Source organism: Salarias fasciatus, chromosome 16 (assembly GCF_902148845.1).
Source record: "Salarias fasciatus chromosome 16, fSalaFa1.1, whole genome shotgun sequence".
NCBI lineage: Eukaryota > Metazoa > Chordata > Actinopteri > Blenniiformes > Blenniidae > Salarias > Salarias fasciatus.
In genome coordinates, this window is record NC_043760.1 from 21968416 (window position 1) to 21985269 (window position 16854).

Consider the following 16854-nt stretch of genomic DNA (forward strand, 5'->3'; position numbering starts at 1 on the left):
ACACACACACAAATCATGGCTTCACATTTGGAAAAGCAGTTTTGAAGAAGGATGGATGGTGTATAGATGGATGGATGCTTGCAGTATAGTTCAGTAGCATTTTGGGTATACATGTAGAAAAAGCAATGAGCTTTAGAGGACCAGGAAGTTGTCATTTTTTCTTAAGCTCTGGCTCATTTCTGAGACAGTTTCAATAATTTGACACAGTTGATAATTCATAGCACACTTTGTTAAATATTAGAAGAAACAACACATTGTCTGAGTGATAGGCAAGACCTTGGTATTGTTTTTTGCTGTTAGTTGGTATACATGTCATTTTTGTGGCAAAGTTCCTGTTCATTTTCTGTGATTATCCATCCATCCCCTTTATTGCTCAACCATCTGCAGTGTGTTGAAGCCCAGTTACTCTCCATGCTAACATTCACATTGATTCAGAAAATGAGTCTGAGTGATTAGCCAGAAACTCTCTAAATCCCAGTTAGATATGGGAGACATGAAACTGTATTTTTAAAACAAACGTAACACACACGCGCCTCGAAAACTATACTTTATAATATTGGAAACCACCTAGCTTACCTTGTGATGTCCTCTCTGCTCACAGTGTATGGGTTGACAAAATTGGTAACCAGGGTAACTATACCGGCCCTCCCATTGGTTGATTCAACAGCGCGTCCCCCGTTTGAAACGCCCACTCCCGGAGTCTCGACCAATCACAAGTGCGCATCGGTTTCCCACATTCCCGCTGACGTCATGCACGCTCTCCTCGCTGGGACTGCCTGGTGGAAGCAGGAGCAGCGGAGGGCTCGTCTTCTTCTCCCCCGCTATGGACGCGACTTTCATTCTTCCACATGCATGGGACTAAACGACGGGACTTTACACATGAAGTTACTCCCGATGTAGATCCGAGCCGCAGCTCAAGCCCTCGAGACAACAGTCCTCCTCAGGTAATTAAGTGTTTTTTGGGTGCTTTGTTTCACAAATGATCAGGGAAAGGGGGGAAAAAACGCAGAGGAAAAAAAACGCAAGCATCTGCGCGCAGAGGCAGGAGGTTATGGACTGTTACTCCAACTCAAAAAGTCCGGGAATTCACCGTGATAAAAGGAGGTGGGGGCTTTCAATAGGTGTGCGGCGCAAGTCAAGCTTATTCGGGCTTCTTCGCAGTGGGGAAGAATCTAATGCTTCTCTAATCTTGTTCTTGTGACCGATCCGTGGCGAACGGCGCACACCTTTGAGAGACCTTCAGCGCGCACGGTTTGATGCCTTGCAGAGCCGCTGGGATGAAAACTTGGCTGGATTACATAGAAACTGTACCGGGCTCAGTTTTCTCTCTGTAAAAAAAAAATAAAAAATAAAACTCATCTTTTTTTCCCTCCTATACTGGTAATGTCCTTGAAAACATGAAGTGGTGAAGGAAAAGGCAGGTGAGCTGAGTGTGTGTGTGTGTGAGTGTGTGTGTGTGTTTGGGTGGGGGGGTTGTCAGGAATGCGAGGTCGCCCGGGGGCGGAGATCCAAACTCTGTGCTCCCTGAAGATTGCTTTACCTTTCCCCCCCCCCCGGGGTCACTCTCCACTGTGGAATCGCGGCATATTCAATGATCCTAATCTGCATTTTAATTAGCGGCGCTCCTTTAAAAGGAAACCGTGACTCTGGCATCTTCGGGCTGCACTGTGAAATATCAAGCTCCCCTTTAGGACAGGATGGCTTCACCTTTGTTGCTTCACTGGCTTTGCTTAATAGTCACATTACCTTGAGATGCACGTTGTTGGATTTATTGCAGGGATCGTAAATGCCAATATTTTCCGAGTCATTTGGTCGATTGCCGATGCGATTTATGCACACATTTTTTTTGAGGAAGTTAAGGTCTCCCCTGCAGTGAAATTGGCATCATCATGGCTACTGTTATCTCACACATAAAATATGAAGTGTGCAATTCACTCTGCAAAATAGTGAAAGAAATCAGCCTGGATCGTGTAAAGCATGGGATATTTCATTTTGACATATTCTTACAGACAAAAAGATGTATGCCTGCTCAAAACAATAGAGAGTGATGCTGTTACTCGTCAAGATAAATGCATTTTGACTGAATTATAACACTATACTTCACAATGTCACATTTATAGTGATGTTGCTTTGGGGCCTGTGCTGATATCCCATCTGAAGGCTGATGTTTGGTTATACCATTACTAGTTTGAAGAATGTCCCTCTGGGATTAATAAAGCCTTTCTATTCTGTTCTATTCTATTAAACATGATCTGACCTTAAGCATTGCTTTGTAATATTCTCCCAACTATCAGGTGATCCCAAACCCCGTAGCACTTTCTAAAGTTTGACCGTCTGAGACGAGACATTTGTCCTATTATCTTGTCATAATGCTGTCTGTCAGGGACCATGACAATATGAGACAATTGATTTGAAATTCCTATTAATGAATGAGTCTCACATGCAACATAAAGGCCTTTGCTCAGCTTTCTGCTCTTCTAATAACCCTGCGCTTGTCTGTATAAACTGCCCCTAAAATCCCACTGTGAGGAATGTCATTCCAAGGGGAACTGGGTATTTGCTTTTTTAATCCCTTTGTGCCATGCTTAAGTCCTGATAAAAACCAAAGCAGTGAAAACTAAAAAAGCTGAAGAAGCACTTATTAATTTTCTCATGATGAGTATTCACGAAAGGTCAAGTTTCGCACTCCTCTCGTCACACGCAAGCTGCTCGGAGCGGCGCTTCTGGCTGTTTGCCACGCAGGTGTGGAAAGGTTATCTGCCTGCGCGCACCATTGTGGCCGTAGTGCAAATTAATTCTATCTCGGCCAATTAATATTGGATGTGCATGTGGCAAATAATATCATGCAGTCTCTTGCACTCGTTCACTGTCTCATGCATGCATGCATGCAGACAGTCGAGAGGAATCTCGGGGCTGCTCTCCTCGTGATTCGCATTAGCTCAGGACACACACACACACACACACACAGACACACACACACACACTCACATACAGACAGAGCCACTCAGTTGAGAAGCGATGGTTGTGGTTTACCCTGAAACTGAGACAACATTGGGATTCTAAGCTGGAGAAACTCCACCTCCTGTTTTTTTTTTTTTTTTTTGTGCTTGTAAGCAGAGGCACTGTGTTGAGCATACGGAGAGAGAGGCAGGTCAGACAAGCAGCCAGATAGATTCCCGTTTCATTTGTCTTGCACTTGGCTATTTATCTGTCCTGCTGTGGTAAATTTCAATGCACGTTTATTAAACCTTGTTGATTTCTTGTGCATTCTTAATTTTTTTTTTCTAAAACTGCTGCAAGAACCAAAAAACTATGCAAAAACTTGCATGTATGTTTGATCCAGCCTTCACGGTGAGTTGTTTTTAATGGGAACTGACAACAGTTGAATAGCTAAGTGTTCCCTGGCAGGGCTGTGCTTCTTGCCCGACACCAGACCTTAATCCTTCACCCCCATGTTGCTTGTCAGATTTGCCTTTTTCTGCTACATTACAAAAGTGTCTGCCCCACCGCTCCTTTCACTTCAAGAATGGAAAACTATTCTGGCCCCATGGCCTGCATGCCTGAGAACAAAATAGTTATTTTTCTTGCATTTAAAGTACTAGCGTATAAACCCTCTGCTCCAGCCAGTCAAGCGAAGGTCAGCATTCGTTCAGTTCAATCAGCTGAGTGCTCCGGGAGTGAAGTTTGGTCTTAATGACAGTTGTGTTTTACATGCGCTGTTACCGACACTGAAATGAGGCTTATTTTATATGGGTATCTGTTCGATGTAATGATTTTAAAGACACAAAACGCAGTGGCAAATGTCCCAGTCACGTTTAGAGAACAGAAGCAGTGTTTGATTGTTGGTCTTTCCTAAAAGACGCGCCACTGGGAGAGTTTGTGTGATGGAGACTTGTTCAAAAGTGTGAGTGGTGTTCGGCGGCTTTTCTTTTTTGTTTCCTGTGAAGTTGTCTTAGCTACTGTGATGTAGCGCCAGTGTGGGATGATAATAATAGTTCATGGTAGCTGTAGCAATCAGCCAAAGAAAAGCTTTTATTCCGTTGGCATATGATTTCTTTTTTTCATCAAATCCGCCTGACATCGCGTCCTTCTATCCTACAGTTTGGGCTTTCTTTCTCTCTCCTGCTTGCCTTGAGAACAAACTGCAACCAGTCAAAGAGGGAATTTCCAGTGTGTAGTTGTTTTGTCCTTATTTTAAGACAAAAAAAAATCATTCAGAAATTTTATATGGGAAGATTCTGCACTGCAATATGCTGCTAATTCCTATGTCAGCATTCCTTCCAATCAAATTCATAAAAAAAAGAAGCACCAATTAAAGAGCTATAACTCTTCTGATGTTGCATTCAGTCTCACATTGGCATGTGTGGATAAGCTGTGACATGTGCAGCTGCTTGCTGATTGTTGATCTAACTGGATATGCAGATAGAAAGAAGCCCAGATTTCATGCCGAGGGTTGGATCCCGGACAGCTAAAGATAATACAGGACACAAAGCATGTCAGCGCTTTTCGAGATTAGGCGCACAATAGAATTCTGTCCAGTAAAACAGCTCTCCATAGGCCCCGGCATGCTGAGTCTGAAAGACGGCCCCTCATCAGCGTCTGTGTGGACCGCGGCAGCGATGTGGCGGGGGCTCTGGGACAGTACCCCAGTCTTTCTGCAAGCTCATTTCTAAAACAATCTCACTCATCCAATCCTATCTGGCTGCAGAGTTGCCTCAACTGGGCACATAATACCTTGTTGAATATTTCAAAGTGCTCGACACATTATCACCCCAGGCAAACGCGATCTCTTTAGCAGTGGTACAGGGGGCTGTGACACAGGAGTTAATGCCAGTGAAGTGCATGGTGCTGGGATAACAGGAGATTATGTGCTTGTTTAGTTTTTTTTTTTTGCCCCATGACAGTCTGCTGGGAGTAATTTATCACGTTAAAGACCTTCACTTCAAATCAGATGCTTTAAAGAAACAATAGGAGAATATGTCTTCCAGAGATTTCAGTTTCCAAGTTTTATTTTTTCTTGTCATCTGAGAAATATTTTAAAAGTGTCACAGAAAAAGTCTGTAAATGAGAGGGAGTATGAGCCCCTCTCACATTGCTCTCCCCAGCCACCGCAAATACTTTGTCTTACATTGAGGAATTTCTAGCTGAATACTAGATTCCCTAATTTTATTCATTCATGAATCTGCTGGGATCCATTGGAAATACAAAACATAACTCCTTTTGTACTAGTGAGGTGTTGTTATAAATGTTGCATACAGTCTACTGTCATCACCGTGGCACTGAATTTTGCATCAAAGCTCTTTTTTTTTATGTCTTGCAAACACAAACACGTGCCTTGGTAAAGCAATTACTTCCTCTCCAGGTATCTGTCGTGCTGCTGCACCCCCTGAAGCAGCTTGATGCCCCCTCACACTTTAAAAGCCACTGCTTTTACACTGCTGTTTATTCACAAGGACAATCTATCACACTGTTCCTGCATTAACTGGAACCAGCAAAGAGTGATTTTTTTGATAACTTACTTGATTCACTCTTTTCCAATGGACTAATCCTTAAATTTGCTTTTTTGTTTTTTCGTTTGAGTAATAAAGCTTCCAACATAAACCTCAGCTGTCTGACACTCTGTTTAGACCCTTTTTAAAGCTAAAATTGCTTGTTTGTGGGATCAAGTGTCGACCCAAAGTGGTATGCGAGTGCTCTTGGTGGCTGTATTTAGTCAGAAGATGAAGGCATCTCCCCCCGGTGTCATTCTCCTGCCTGCAAGGCTTCGGGTTGTTCCCAGACCGCCAGTGAAATTTAAACAATCTGCAGGATTTATCCACCTCACCTGTTTCCATAAAAGATTCACTTCTTAAATGTCAAGGCATTTAGAACACTGCAACAAAGTGAAATTACCTCCAGAAAGGAAAGAGGAGTTGTTGACATTGGATATGAACAAGTAAATACAGTTCAAGCATATGACATTTAAAATGACATTTTATAGATCCCCAGATTTTGCGTCTGGTTGTGGAGTTGAGAGGCAGACGCCGCCTGTGTGATATCAAAGCTTCGCTCGCTATCTTTCCCTCCTCCGTCAGAGGAACCTGATACAGTGACAACATCAAAGTGGACTAAGTTGTCGCCTTAAGGCAGAGGTGCACACATCGAGACGCACGGAACCAGCGAGACGCTGCTCTTTAGGACGTCCTTTCCAACGCCGCACACGTCTCACTTTTGCCATGAAGCAAAGGAAATATCTGGGAACATGTTTGATATGTATGAAGTGCCGCCACTTTTAGCAGAGAATCTCTGACTTCTGTGTTGCCGGCTTACAACCGCATCCAACCCATTAAAGGGCTCATTCTGCTCTCGACAAGAACTGCTTTTCTGGCATCTGAAGTGCACTTTTCTCTGCATGCGCCAGTAACCCCGAACAATGCCAAGATCTTTTTATTTTTGGATCGACGCGCGCTCCCAGGTGCACTCGCATTATTCCACACTTTTTTTTTTTTTTTTTTTTTTTTTGTGTTGCTCACATAAACCCCAAACTGTCTCGGGTTGAGGGACGTCGCTTACACCGGAGGTGCATATTTTTTTTGTTGCTGTTAATCCGAGGACAAGCGATGACGTGTTGCTGTGTCACACGGCGAGGATGAGAAAAGACTCGCGGGAGTGAGTCTGTTTCACACGATGAACCCGCTCCTGCGGGTCTGTAACACCCAGAGGATATAAATTGCAGGCAGAGCCTGGAATGAAACCATGCATACTGCTACAGGAGTGCAAAGTCATACACCTCCTTCATGAATCACCACCGAGTCGAACTAAAGGGGGAATTTATTTTGTCAACATGTGGAGAGTGATTTATTTTTTCAATTAAATCCTCCTTTAATGGTGAATCCATATAGTGGCACCTAATACAAACACTGCATTCGTATCGGAGCGGCTTCTCCTGTTTACCTGTTTTTGTCGGGCTCGTTAAAAGGATCCCGTACGTTTCCTATTCACGAAATAACTTCAAGGACATTGGAATGTGTAGTCTGATGAACTCTGCTGCTGCTTTCAAATGCCAGCTGATGCAGTTTTGATTCGGTGCATTTATTTTGTTCTGTTTCTGTGAATCTCGCTTCTGATCACGTCCTGACTCTTTGTCTGCATGCAGCAGTTTTAAACATTTCAAGCAACTTTGTCATTCTTTTCTTTTTTTGAAGGCTGACACAGCTTGACTGTCAATTCTTCTTTTTTGGTCATTCTTTTCATCAAGATGTATGGCATCGTTTATTTAATTCAATCTGATTTTAATGGAGATCATTTTATCTGCCATCAGTGCAAATTAACTCCATTCTTTTTTCAATACAAAGTGCGAGTTCATAGCAATGAACTTCTGTTTTAATAAAAAAGATCACTGAAAAGTAGTCAATGAAATATTAATTTGAGGTATTACCGCTACTTTATGTTATGTTGCCTTTGATTTTCATTTAGTCCCTCCGGCTTTTTACTGCAACACAATTTTCAATATCTATTAAGATCATAGCTTTTTGTCTTTCCCTGTGACTTATTTACAGTAGCCTGCCATCTCCATTCACATTTCACAGCCTACTGCGGAAAAATGTCCATCTGCAACAAGAAGCCAACCCTTCAACAAATCAAAAGATCACTTTTCAACTGTCAGGCATGGTGGAAAATACCATGTCGGAGTCTGCGTCGCTTCAAAATGAACTGTTACTTTTGGGGGCCTTCCAGCTTGAGCACTTTAACGAACAAAATTGTTTCTGCTGCAAAAATATGTTCATGTAATGTGAGATTTCTCCATATGCAGTGATTTGAGGTCACAGCTTTGAGAAAATGGTGGGAAAAGTGGAGACTGAAAATGTAACCGCCTGTCAAAGACAACCAAATTTACACGTGTTCCCTATTTGACTTTCGATACTTGAGTGATTACAGACATTGTTGGCGCCATATGATTTGTATTAATTTAGTCAGGCACAAATAAAACTTATTTTTCATGTGTGTCTGCTTTTATTTTTTAGCACTTTTGATATGCAATGACTGCAACAGTAGAAATGATAAGTTTTAGTGCTGATAGGAAAGTGCAGAGCCAGAATTATGTATAAACATACTGTACTTGCCACTTTTTGGGTCTTCCTTTCCTGTCCCATCAGCAGCCCGGATTATGGATGCAAGGCAGGATGGATCCACAGTTCATGTTATCAGTGTGGTACTTTGGCCCAGAAACCAGTCGCTCTCCAGATATTGTCTCCCTTTTCTGACATTCTGAACCCTAGAAATGATTGTGCATGAAAATCCCGTTAGATCTGTAGTTTCTGAAATACTCAGACCAGCCCTTCTGGCACCGACAGCCACGCCACTTTCAAATTCTCTTCAATCACAATTTTCGTGATTGCTCATGCCCGTTTGGACGTTCAGTCGCTCATCTCGACCATGTCTACACGCTGTGCATTGATTTGCTCACATGCAATTACCTGATTAACTATTTATATTATCGAGTAGTTGTACAGCGTGGGCACAATCTGCACATATGAACAAAAAGGATGTAGCTTCTTCATTTAAAGGGGGTTTTTACTTCATGACTATTTCTTTGGCTTTTCTTTAGAAGTCATGTTGTGCAGATATCAGCTGCTGCTCTTAAATTTGAATGGATCGCAGCAGCGTGTTGTTCCGTGACCCCTCAGTCCACTGTGGAGCTCGGGGCATCGAACAGCAACTGTCAATGCAAATCAAGTCATCAAAGACATAGCCTCAGACCCATTGACAGAGTGTATAGACCTCAGACCTCCCAGCGTCCGCCCTGCTTTTTAACACATCGCGTAAACAGGAGTTTATTTAGCTGCATTTGTTCGTTCGATTTCCTCAAAGTTGAGAAGTTATACTGACAGCACACTGTGTTACGATGTTTTATCATTATAATCCTAAACCGTTTCTACATGAGCTACTTCAGACCAGAGCAGTTCTGTTGCACAGGAGTCTGGATCAAAGAATGATCATCTTTCAAGCTCAAAAAGGAAAAGGTTATATGAGGATTTCCAGTAAACATTGCTGGCCACTGTAAGTGGGAACAATTTTCTGCTCATAATTACCAAATACCATTAAGGAAGGCGTTGAAAAATATCTTGAGAGTCCCTTAATGGTCATGTTTGGTTTCCTCAGCCGATCCAGCCTCTCTCTTCCAGAAAGTTGTTATTATGAGCTGATTTTTCCACATGCAAGCAAAGGAGCTTCGGTGGTTGCTGGCTGTGAACTTTCTGGGTCATCTGCAGGTGTTTGGCTTAGTTTATGGGGTTTTTGGCAGGCAGCCATTAGGGGGGCCGGATAATCGTATCATAATAATGATACGAGCAACAAAGCATTGCACGTTGTCTGTTTGGAGGAAACTCAGTGATGTTCTGTCTTACTGTGTTTTGATTGTAGTATTTTAACCTGTGGGGCTCAAGCTATTTATGTGTAGAGTTACTGTGTATCATTAAATGGTCTCGGATCCATGACTCCATCTGTAGGCATGAACAGAAAGCTATAATTTCTCACATAGTAATTTATCCTAATAATCAGTGAATCATGTCAGAGTAAGGTGCTTGTATGACAGTAAATGCAGAAGCTGTCTTGAATGTACAAAAGTCTTCATTATTAAGGTTTGCATTTTTTGTGAAGGGTAGTTTATTCTTGCTTTGAGTAGCATCAATAGAAAGTGCCAAATAAGCTCATGTGTTCACCTCTGAGATACGGCGTATTGTGAGAGCCAGGACGATGCCTGGAGGAGCGCCATGCTGCGTTTCCCTTTAATTCAGCCCTGTTGAGATGTTGTTGGTGTCTCTTGTCAGACCCGTCCTGCAGGACCTCGCATGACGGTGGCCATTTGAATTGACTTCCAACAGGATATCAGACGGTTATCCCACACAGCTGGAGGAAAAAAAAACTCCCTGCACCGGAGTTAATATGATGTGCGGTTTATCTGTGAAATGAGGTTTTATAATGAACACCCCCACGACTTGATCATATCCGAAGTCGCATGTGTTTCTGTCTGTTGCGCAAAGAATTTGCATTTTTGTATTAACTTCTTTGCAGATGTGCGCAGCGTCACTCTGTAATTCCTGCCGTAGCTGTTGAGTTTACATTGTAATTGCATGCAAAAAAAAAAAGGCATCAGAGTGTTAAATGTATTTGTCTAACAATGTGTGACAGGATGCATCATGTCTGTCAAGCATAAATTCTGATTCTATTTAAGGGATTTGCATGCAATCACTGTAATTTATGCCCCATCCTGTCACAACATATTACTGCTGGTGACATGTTGAAAACAGCTGATGAGGCTTCAGCTGAGCCTCTCAGCTCCTCATTAGTTGAGGTATTGTTGTGAGGAAATGATTTTGAAGGTGAATGATCACTGTGGGGTTGTATCCACAGGAATTCAGTATTGTGTTGTTTTTCTTTTCTTTTTTTTTTTTTGTTGTTGCTGCTGCACTGTGCAAACATGGATTATTTGTCTGTGCAGCCATCTTTCAAATATCCTTTATAAGCAAACAAATCTTGCGAGATAAAGTGGAGCTGTGGGTTTCTGCATATTGTGCATGGCGTTAGTCTGTGTGTGTTTCCTAATGCACACACTCTAGATTGCCTTGTGCTTCTTGTCTCCGCCGTGAGGTGGGCCCTGCCCTGTGGACGCTCGTGCTCGCATTAGGCCTTGGGTTATTGCAACATTTGTCTGGGGTGAGGTCCAACGTGTGAGGCAGGGATGGGTGCAGCTCCGGAAGGATTTCCTTTTTGTGTTCTACCTTTCGGGACGAGGTGGAGGTGATGCTGTCCGACTGTCCTCGCTCCACACGTCTCTCCTGATTAATCTACACCTTCGTTTCATCTCCTAACAGAAGAACAGGTATGTGTTTATGTCGGAGATTGCATCTCTCTTTTAAACTTGGGTAATTATTAACAGGACGACTGTGAGTTCAAGCGAGACTTTCTGCTCCAGAAAGGAGACATTCCTTTGCTTTTGGGTGTGTCGATATGAGTAAAGCATTTTCAGCTGTTGAGAGCAACAGAAAGCAGAAAAAAAAATCCAGGGAACTAATAATAACTTTTTGTGTTTTCATTCTGGAATGCAATGAGATTTCCAGATCGTCTTCACAGATGTCTCCGATGTCTCTCACACTAATGAGGAGTTGTATTATTTCGATGCTTGGACGTGAATGACACCCCCGGTTTGTAAAGGGCCATGTGTGTGTTTGTATTGCTTGATTTGTTACATCAGCTCGCAGCAATCAGTCTGCCGGGGCTTCCATCAGCACTTCTCAACCATGTCATTAGTCTAATAGCGGCACAGTGGTGGACCGTTGAAAAAAATTGCATCCAAATACACTGACTTGCCTGCAGACATATTGCGGTGATGGGGAAGGTTTTGTGAACTGATGCAAAGCTGATTTTGCACCTTTGTGTCGGCCTTTAGCTGCTGATGTAGGGCATCGCTGGGAACGAGGCGGTTCTGGTGACTTTCGCGCCGCCAAAATTGTTGGCTTTATCAGGAAAGTCAGTACACTGTTTTTGAAAGAGGCAATTAAGTGTCGTGGGTCTTCGGGGACGATCTGGTCGCTGCTGAGAGATTAGTTATGGGACTGTATTTCCCCCCACTAAGCTTTCACATGCTACATAATGCTTCTAGGTCAGTCTAGATAAGTTGGAAGCAATCATGTGTCACACAAGCATGAGAGCATGTGGGGCCTTTTTTTTTTGAGATACACCAGATTATTTTGGTTTCTTGTAGGAAGCCACAGCCAGGTTTTAAATTAGATATGCTCCACCATTGGTTTTCACATCTTGAGCCTGAATATGCAGTAGATTTAAAAGGATATTAAATTAGACGCAGGCGATTTCATTTTTGCAGGAAGGATCCCTCATCAGCTATCAGTCTCTGAATCTTGGGTGAGACTTTTTTGTCTAGAACGTTATTGTGTCTGCAGAAACATAATCCCCGTGTCTGAAATGAGAATCTGCTTCTTCCTCTACAGGTGGACTGGAGAAATCTGTCTTCTTACCTGCATGAAAAATGCACACAGACACAAAACTGAAGTTCTGACAGATTTGAGTTTTTGCCACAAATTCTTCTCTTTAAAACAACTGAAATGCCAAGTAAAAATGGAAATGAAACTAGTCATTATTAAAATAAACACTCAATACTGACACTGACAACAATATCTGATGAAACCCAATCTTGTCTCCAGAAGAAATATCCAAAATAATTCAGCGAGCGGTTCTGTTCGAGCCATGGATTTTCCAGTCACTTCTAGCTCAGCAAGGCAGAGCAATCAAGCGGTGCCTCTCTGAGACATTCTGCAAATGAAATCCAGGATAATGTACAGTCATTTCCCAACTCATCTCAATTTCTTCGCCCAATATCTGAGACGTAGTGTCGCTCAGCCTTTTGAAGACAGATCTTTCCTTTATGTAAGACAACACATGATGAGCGTAATGGCTTTTGATTCGAGGGGACTGCTTTCAGGACCAATGCGTGTATTAAAGGTGATGGCAATTTGTCAGTGTGGAATATTTTTTTGCGGCCATCTCGGAAGGTTCGTGTTGAACTTCCCGCAGAGGCTCACAAAGAAATGCTAAGAAAAAAAAAAAGTTGTGTTTTGCTTTAAGTGTGTGTTTTACCAAGTTTCCATCCACGTCTTTGTAAGAGCCCAAGATAAAAACACCTCAGATGGGTTGAATCAATGTCACAGCAGGGTGCTGCCACTATTGGAGAGATTATTTTGTTTTGGGCCAGATATTGATCTTCTGATCTCTTTCAATTTTGATTCACGATTAATTTGTTTTGATGCAAGCCTTGATGTTTCAGCTGGATATAAACAGCAACGACACGAAACACTTCTCCGTGTCTGTTCTGCAAAACTCTCAGCCAGTAAGCAGCCATATTCTTTTAGCACAGCTTAATACGTTTAGATTCTAAGCAGTTTGTCTTCGGAAAGCGTTTGTACCCTTTCATCTTACAAATATCAACTATGGATATGGAACAAAACACTAAAGACTCTGCTATTAAGGTCAGACTGGGCTTTATGGGGCCCTTGAACTATAACAAGTTTGATACCTCGTATTTGATGCGACGGGGACAGCTTGTATAAAGTGGCATCCTCACACTGTTTGCTCAGCTTTCACAGCTTCATATGCTGCAGCCAACAACCACAAGTCCAGAATAAATCAGTGCGCGGAGCATTTTACTGGTATATACCGGTACCTATCTCGGCGGACTGTGAGATAGCGAGAGTCAGTTTAGACTCACAAAAATCCTTGATCCTCATAATCTGCAAACCTTCAGCTCGCAATCACGAGTCAAGGTGACGAATATCAGCAGCTGCTGTTTGGGTTACGCTATAACTTCAGATGACCAGCATGTACTTGCCTGTTGTTTCCAGAGGATCACTCTCAGAATTTAACACAAGCATCTTATCTTTGCACCAAAAAAGTACTTAGAGTCATTTTAATGTTAAGATTGCTCTTTTTTTTCTGACATTTTGTGGTGTAATTTATTTCGCAGGGGTGAAATTGCAATTTTGTTCCTCAGTCTTGACTACTTTTTTTCATTTTTTTTCCCCTTTCGGTTGTTAAAGTCTTCATTTAATATCTAAAAGTTAGGATAAAAAGCTAAACTGACCTTTCAGAAAATATCTCGACAGTTCATTTCATACTATACTGGATGCCTTTTTGACAGCAATTACAGCTTTAAGCCTTCTTAGGTAAGCCTCTACAAGCTTTGAGCACCAGTTTATCCTATTCTACCTTGCTGATCCTTTCAGGCTCTGTCAGAATGGGAAGCCTCGGTAGACCATCTTCAGGTCTCTGTACATGAAATTCTATCAGGGTTTATGTCTGGGCTTTGACTGAGCTCCTCAGAGATAGTTGAAGGCCTGTCCTGGAACTGCTCCACTAATCTTTAGACTATATGCTTTGGAAAGGTGAACTATCACCTCCGTCTCAGACCCACTTTCTTCATAGTCTCGCTCTCTCAGTCACATCGCTTGCATCAACACAGTGGGGAATATTGTCTGTTTATAAGATTTTGCACATGGAGTTCTACCAAAAAGCAAGTTTTCTTGTCAAAAAACCATGTTCTCTGCAATTTTACATTACAAACACTGACACTGTGCTAACAAGGCCCAACTTCTAGGAAAAGAAGGTTATCCAATTCCTGGAGGGGATTGATTATTGGTACCTAAGTGACTATTTTCACAGCTTAATGTGATCGGATAGTGAGTAACTATTCTCCTTAGATCTGTAAATGCTTTGCATGCAGTTTCAAATCTTTGCTATGATCACTGTGCCTCCACTTCCTTTGTGGAGGTGTGCAGGTTTCTTAGACATTGACAGATTTGGTATAGGTTGAACTGGAGAACACTCAATACACAACTGGGACACGTCGTCAGTGATGAACCGGGGTCGTGTGGTGTCAGTGTTTTATCATCGTATGCTCCGACTGGGCGATCCAGTAGTGAGGAATCAGGCCTTTTTAAACAATGTGTAATTCAGTATATTTGGATTCCAGGGGACTCCACGTCAGGAGAATATTCTAACAGGATTAAGGCGTCAGACCACAACCTGGAACGTTGGGGTATGAATAAATTGGACACCTGTATCCTTGGTTTTTAACACATTTTAGACGCACTCAATTTGTCATTAGGGTCTACTGAGTGGAAAAATAGTACATGTCAGATGCATAAATATAGTGAAATTCTTTCTTTTCGACTGATATCCTGACCTCTCATCCTACCGTCCATTCAAATGTTAGAAATCTCCCCTTTGAACGTCAAACTGTGAAATCAGTGATACCTTAAATATGCAGTGTTGCTTGAAAATATGCCTTGGGAATAAAGTTTTCTACTGTCTGACTGCATTTAAATGTGTTCGTTAAAAATAATCCCTTTACTGTCATACATGTAAATATGTCCTCCAATTTTCTCCTTTAACCTAATTTCTCCCGTTATCTTATTTTCTCGACGTAGCCCGTGGCAGGTATTAGATTTACTTTTGCAGTGCAGCTTTGGGAAGGTGACACCAGGCACAGGTGGCTTTTAGAGGTGTCGGAGGACTTATTAATTCCTGTCTGCATATGAAATTGATGCGGAAGGGGCAGCCTTCGAGTCTGGGACTGTAGATCTGTCATAACTCTCTCCCTTCAAAGACACGTTTGGATTGAAAAATAGCAGGAATGGTTTCATTTCAAACCCTGTTTGTGCCGTCACCTCTTTCCCCCATGCACAGTGAACTGTGTGTAGTTTTTTGCAGGCCGAGTTGTAAAAAAGAGAGGTTGTGTAAGAGGCTCAGAGGAGTGGCCCAGTCTGAGGTCAGTAGATCAGAACACGTGGTCCGATGTGTCAGGGTGGGGTCACACTAAGACTTTTCTTGGCAGGCTTGGATGCACTGAGGATTACAACACTTTCAAGGGAAGATTTAGCTTTTAGCTACAAAGAATTTATTCCAAATTAGAAGGTAATTATTCTGTGTTGAGTAGTTTGACAAAATCAAGTCTGAATGAAACCAACTTTGTGTTTTTTCATGAGCAGTGATCTTATTATGCTTTCACACTGCACTTAGTTTTTTTTTTTGCTTAGTCAAGGGAAATGTCCATAATAGTAATAATTACACGCTGGTTTGCGTCTTTGTTTTTCCCGCGATTAGATCATCCTTGCTCTGTGGGAACTACACAGTATGGTCTCTAGGCATTACCCTAATGACAGCCCTGAATCCTCGCCTCCTCGGTTTCTTACCTACTTCTCCGTCTAACACTCGCTCTTCAAACTTTTGAAGGGCCTGACATACCAAAGTTCCCAACCAGGCGTTCAGCCAGTCTTTTCTTCTCTCCATGTTTGGAGGGAAACACTAAGAAATGTTGAGGAACCAGTCAGCCGTGCGCCTATAGGCCTGTTATAGTTTGGCAGCCGCGTTGTTGTTTTCAGTCGTGATTCAAAGCCGCTCAGAAGTCAAAGCTAAGCAAAGAGACCTCATTCTGGAGCAGACATAATGGGAAATGTCTTAGGTAGGCCCCGATACGTATCACTATTTATTCTTGACTTAATGTCGTCTCCGATAACATTTCCTTTCCTTTCCTGTGGTGTGTTTTTTCGGGAGGACTTATTCCGTACGTTTCGCTCGCTGTGCACTTTCCTACACCTTCCATTACTATCCTTTCTGTTTGAATGTTAAGAGCCTTGTGATAGCTTTGTTGGAACTGGCGCTGTATGAATAAAACTGAAATGAAAGGATTTGACTGCAGAGGAGTATTTCGATTCTAAACACAGCTATTGGTCACACTACGATGATCTTTTTTTTTTTTTTTTTTAACTTCTTGTAAGTGTTATTACTCGTGTGCCGCTCAGTTCCTTTTTGGATGCGGCGGAGGTTACAGAGAGGTCAGACATGTTAAGGCGCATTCCTTTATTAATCTGCGGTGAGGATAAACGACAATCGTGGTTTTGCAGTTGCTCGCCTCTCTCTTTGTCCTTCGGGATGCCGAACGACAAAAACAAAAAAAGCACTTTGTGTGCCCTGACTCGGCTGCCGGCTTCTATCGCTTTCGGCTCGAACCCGGCCCGGCCCTGTCCCTGTCGTCCTCGTCTGTGTTTGTGCAGGAGTCACAGAGGAGGCGGAGCTCTGTGAAATTCAAACAGCTCTGTCTCTTTTCCTGTTGCTGAGTTTTCTGGGAAATAAGTGCCATGTCCTTGACTCGGTGGCTGCAGTGCAGTGTGGGAGGGAGGGAGGGAGGGGTCGGGTGGACGACAGCGTGTTGCAAAAACTATGAATGAAGAAGAAAGGAAGTCTGGGAAAGGCAGCAGCGGGGGGAGTTGGGGACGAGAAATCTCCAGCGTGGGCAAACATACG

At 42.6% G+C, this 16854-nt stretch overlaps 1 protein-coding gene across 2 annotated transcripts in view; it reads left to right on the forward strand.

Annotated features, from left to right (window-relative positions):
- The first annotated feature begins 829 nt into the window (after positions 1-829).
- Positions 830-16854, forward strand: part of pkp4 (plakophilin 4) — a 74277-nt gene continuing 58252 nt past the window's right edge. For both annotated transcript variants that reach the window (XM_030111330.1, XM_030111331.1), the window contains exon 1: positions 830-944. The gene's annotated coding sequence lies outside the window, so the exon portion shown is untranslated. The remainder of the gene's footprint in view (positions 945-16854) is intronic.